The sequence below is a fragment of the Hemiscyllium ocellatum genome, chromosome 5 (assembly GCF_020745735.1).
Source record: "Hemiscyllium ocellatum isolate sHemOce1 chromosome 5, sHemOce1.pat.X.cur, whole genome shotgun sequence".
NCBI classification, from domain to species: Eukaryota; Metazoa; Chordata; class Chondrichthyes; order Orectolobiformes; family Hemiscylliidae; genus Hemiscyllium; species Hemiscyllium ocellatum.
The window spans coordinates 130,319,717-130,325,716 of NC_083405.1; positions in this window are offsets into that span (position 1 = coordinate 130,319,717).

A 6,000-nucleotide genomic window follows, 5' to 3' on the forward strand; every position below is an offset into this window, starting at 1 on the left:
ATACAGCTCTGACTGATACAGCTCTGACTGATACAGCTCTGACTGATACAGCTCTGACTGATGCAGCTCTGCCTGATACAGCTCTGACTGATACAGCTCTGACTGAAACAGCTCTGCCTGATACAGCTCTGTCTGATTCAGCTCTGATTGATACAGATCTGTCTGATTCAGCTCTGACTGATACAGCTCTGCCTGATACACTTCTGACTGATACAGCTCTGCCTGATACAGATCTGTCTGATGCAGTACTGACTGATACAGCTCTCCCTGATACAGTTCTGACTGATACAGCTCTGACTGATACAACTCTGACTGATACAACTCTGTCTGACACAGCTCTGACTGATACTGCTCTGTCTGATACAGCTCTACCTGATACAGCTCTAATTGATTCAGCTCTGCCTGATACAGCTCTGTCTGATACAGCTCTGACTGATGCAGCTTTGCCTGATACAGCTCTGTCTGATACAGCTCTAATTGATTCAGCTCTGCCTGATACAGCTCTGTCTGATTCAGCTCTGCCTGATACACCTCTGACTGATACAGCTCTGCCTGATACAGCTCTGTCTGATAGAGCTCTGTCTGTCACAGCTCTGTCTGACACAGCTCTCACTGATACAGCTCTGCCTGATACAGCTCTGCCTGATACACCTCTGACTGATACAGCTCTGACTGATACAGCTCTGACTGATACAGCCCTGTCTGATACAGCTCTGTCTGACACAGCTCTGTCTGACACAGCTCTGACTGATACAGATCTCCCTGATACAGCTCTCCCTGATACAGCTCTGCCTGATACAACTCTGCCTGATACAGCTCTGACTGATACAGCTCTGCCTGATACAGCTCTGACTGATGCAGCTCTGCCTGATACAGCTCTGTCTGATACAGCTCTGACTGATTCAGCTCTGCCTGATACAGCTCTGTCTGATTCAGCTCTGCCTGATACAGCTCTGCCTGATACAGCTCTGTCTGACACAGCTCTGTCTGATACAGCTCTGACTGACACAGCTCTGTCTGACACAGCTCTGTCTAATACAGCTCAGTGTGACACAGCTCTCCCTAATACAGCTCTGACTGATACAGCTCTGACTGATAGAGCTCTGACTGATACAGGTCCGTCTGATACAGCTCTGCCTAATACAGCTCTGTCTGATACAGCTCTGTCAGATACAGCTCTGATTGAACCTGCTCCGTCTGATACAGCTCTGTCTGATATAGCTCTGACTGATACAGCTCTGCCTGATACAGCTCTGACTGATACAGCTCTGACTGACAGAGCTCTGTCTGATACAGCTCTGCCTGATACAGCGCTGACTGATACAGCTCTGACTGATAGAGCTCTGTCTGATACAGCTCTGCCTGATACAGCTCTGACTGATACAGCTCTGACTGATAGAGCTCTGTCTGATACCGCTCTGCCGGATACAGCTCTGACTGATAGAGCTCTGTCTGATACAGCTCTGCCTGATAGAGCTCTGCCTGACACAGCTCTGCCTAATACAGCTCTGTCAGATACAGCCCTGAATGATACAGCTCTGTCTGATTCAGCTCTGACTGATACAGCTCTGTCTGATTCAGCTCTGACTGATACAGCTCTGTCTGACACAGCTCTGTCTGACACAGCTCTGACTGATACAGCTCTCCCTGATTCAGCTCTGTCTGATGCAGCTCTGACTGATAGAGCTCTGTCTGATACAGCTCTGCCTAATACAGCTCTGTCTGATACAGCTCTGTCAGATACAGCCCTGACTGATACAGCTCTGTCTGATTCAGCTCTGACTGATACAGCTCTGTCTGATTCAGCTCTGACTGATACAGCTCTGACTGAGAGAGCTCTGTCTAATACAGCTCTGACTGATACAGCTCTGACTGATACAGCTCTGTCTGATACAGCTCTGTCTGATAGAGCTCTGACTGATACAGCCCTGACTGATACAGCTCTGACTGACAGAGCTCTGTCTGATACAGCTCTGCCTGATACAGCTCTGTCTGATACAGCTCTCACTGATACAGCTCTGTCTGATACAGCTCTGACTGATACAGCTCTGACTGATAGAGCTCTGACTGATAGAGCTCTGTCTGATACAGCTCTGTCTGATACAGCTCTGACTGATACAGCTCTGACTGATAGAGCTCTGTCTGATAGAGCTCGGACTGATACAGCCCTGACTGATACAGCTCTGACTGACAGAGCTCTGTCTGATACAGCTCTGCCTGATACAGCTCTGACTGATACAGCTCTGTCTGACACAGCTCTGTCTGACACAGCTCTGTCTGACACAGCTCTGACTGATAGAGCTCTGTCTGATACAGCACTGCCTGATACATCTCTGACTGATACAGCTCTGACTGATACAGCTCTGTCTGATACAGCTCTGTCTGATACAGCTCTGTCAGATACAGCCCTGACTGATACAGCTCTGTCTGATTCAGCTCTCCCTGATACAGCTCTGACTGACACAGCTCTGTCTGATACAGCTCTCCCTGATACAGCTCTGACTGATACAGCTCTGTCAGATACAGTTCTGACTGAGAGTGCTCTGTCTAATACAGCTCTGACTGATACAGCTCTGACTGATACAGCTCTGTCTGATACAGCTCTGACTGATACAGCTCTGACTGATGCAGCTCTGCCTGATACAGCTCTGACTGATACAGCTCTGACTGATACAGCTCTGACTGATGCAGCTCTGCCTGATACAGCTCTGACTGATACAGCTCTGACTGATACAGCTCTGTCTGATACAGCTCTGTCTGATAGAGCTCTGACTGATACAGCCCTGACTGATACAGCTCTGACTGACAGAGCTCTGTCTGATACAGCTCTGCCTGATACAGCTCTGTCTGATACAGCTCTCACTGATACAGCTCTGTCTGATACAGCTCTGACTGATACAGCTCTGACTGATAGAGCTCTGACTGATAGAGCTCTGTCTGATACAGCTCTGTCTGATACAGCTCTGACTGATACAGCTCTGCCTGATACAGCTCTGACTGATGCAGCTCTGCCTGATACAGCTCTGTCTGATACAGCTCTGACTGATTCAGCTCTGCCTGATACAGCTCTGTCTGATTCAGCTCTGCCTGATACAGCTCTGCCTGATACAGCTCTGTCTGACACAGCTCTGTCTGATACAGCTCTGACTGACACAGCTCTGTCTGACACAGCTCTGTCTAATACAGCTCAGTGTGACACAGCTCTCCCTAATACAGCTCTGACTGATACAGCTCTGACTGATAGAGCTCTGACTGATACAGGTCCGTCTGATACAGCTCTGCCTAATACAGCTCTGTCTGATACAGCTCTGTCAGATACAGCTCTGATTGAACCTGCTCCGTCTGATACAGCTCTGTCTGATATAGCTCTGACTGATACAGCTCTGCCTGATACAGCTCTGACTGATACAGCTCTGACTGACAGAGCTCTGTCTGATACAGCTCTGCCTGATACAGCGCTGACTGATACAGCTCTGACTGATAGAGCTCTGTCTGATACAGCTCTGCCTGATACAGCTCTGACTGATACAGCTCTGACTGATAGAGCTCTGTCTGATACCGCTCTGCCGGATACAGCTCTGACTGATAGAGCTCTGTCTGATACAGCTCTGCCTGATAGAGCTCTGCCTGACACAGCTCTGCCTAATACAGCTCTGTCAGATACAGCCCTGAATGATACAGCTCTGTCTGATTCAGCTCTGACTGATACAGCTCTGTCTGATTCAGCTCTGACTGATACAGCTCTGTCTGACACAGCTCTGTCTGACACAGCTCTGACTGATACAGCTCTCCCTGATTCAGCTCTGTCTGATGCAGCTCTGACTGATAGAGCTCTGTCTGATACAGCTCTGCCTAATACAGCTCTGTCTGATACAGCTCTGTCAGATACAGCCCTGACTGATACAGCTCTGTCTGATTCAGCTCTGACTGATACAGCTCTGTCTGATTCAGCTCTGACTGATACAGCTCTGACTGAGAGAGCTCTGTCTAATACAGCTCTGACTGATACAGCTCTGACTGATACAGCTCTGTCTGATACAGCTCTGTCTGATAGAGCTCTGACTGATACAGCCCTGACTGATACAGCTCTGACTGACAGAGCTCTGTCTGATACAGCTCTGCCTGATACAGCTCTGTCTGATACAGCTCTCACTGATACAGCTCTGTCTGATACAGCTCTGACTGATACAGCTCTGACTGATAGAGCTCTGACTGATAGAGCTCTGTCTGATACAGCTCTGTCTGATACAGCTCTGACTGATACAGCTCTGACTGATAGAGCTCTGTCTGATAGAGCTCGGACTGATACAGCCCTGACTGATACAGCTCTGACTGACAGAGCTCTGTCTGATACAGCTCTGCCTGATACAGCTCTGACTGATACAGCTCTGTCTGACACAGCTCTGTCTGACACAGCTCTGTCTGACACAGCTCTGACTGATAGAGCTCTGTCTGATACAGCACTGCCTGATACATCTCTGACTGATACAGCTCTGACTGATACAGCTCTGTCTGATACAGCTCTGTCTGATACAGCTCTGTCAGATACAGCCCTGACTGATACAGCTCTGTCTGATTCAGCTCTCCCTGATACAGCTCTGACTGACACAGCTCTGTCTGATACAGCTCTCCCTGATACAGCTCTGACTGATACAGCTCTGTCAGATACAGTTCTGACTGAGAGTGCTCTGTCTAATACAGCTCTGACTGATACAGCTCTGACTGATACAGCTCTGTCTGATACAGCTCTGACTGATACAGCTCTGACTGATGCAGCTCTGCCTGATACAGCTCTGACTGATACAGCTCTGACTGATACAGCTCTGACTGATGCAGCTCTGCCTGATACAGCTCTGACTGATACAGCTCTGACTGATACAGCTCTGTCTGATACAGCTCTGTCTGATAGAGCTCTGACTGATACAGCCCTGACTGATACAGCTCTGACTGACAGAGCTCTGTCTGATACAGCTCTGCCTGATACAGCTCTGTCTGATACAGCTCTCACTGATACAGCTCTGTCTGATACAGCTCTGACTGATACAGCTCTGACTGATAGAGCTCTGACTGATAGAGCTCTGTCTGATACAGCTCTGTCTGATACAGCTCTGACTGATACAGCTCTGACTGATAGAGCTCTGTCTGATAGAGCTCTGACTGATACAGCCCTGACTGATACAGCTCTGACTGACAGAGCTCTGTCTGATACAGCTCTGCCTGATACAGCTCTGACTGATACAGCTCTGTCTGACACAGCTCTGTCTGACACAGCTCTGTCTGACACAGCTCTGACTGATAGAGCTCTGTCTGATACAGCACTGCCTGATACATCTCTGACTGATACAGCTCTGACTGATACAGCTCTGTCTGATACAGCTCTGTCAGATACAGCCCTGACTGATACAGCTCTGTCTGATTCAGCTCTCCCTGATACAGCTCTGACTGACACAGCTCTGTCTGATACAGCTCTCCCTGATACAGCTCTGACTGATACAGCTCTGTCAGATACAGTTCTGACTGAGAGTGCTCTGTCTAATACAGCTCTGACTGATACAGCTCTGACTGATACAGCTCTGTCTGATACAGCTCTGACTGATACAGCTCTGACTGATGCAGCTCTGCCTGATACAGCTCTGACTGATACAGCTCTGACTGATACAGCTCTGACTGATGCAGCTCTGCCTGATACAGCTCTGACTGATACAGCTCTGACTGATACAGCTCTGTCTGATACAGCTCTGACTGATACAGCTCTGTCTGATACAGGTCTGTCTGATACAGCTCTGACTGATACAGCTCTGACTGATACAGCTCTGTCTGATACAGCTCTGACTGATAGAGCTCTGCCTGATACAGCTCTGCCTAATACAGCTCTGACTGATAGAGCTCTGTCTGATACAGCTCTGACTGATACAGCTCTGACTGATAGAGCTCTGTCTGATACAGCTCTGACTGATACAGCTCTGACTGATAGAGCTCTGCCTGATACAGCTCTGCCTG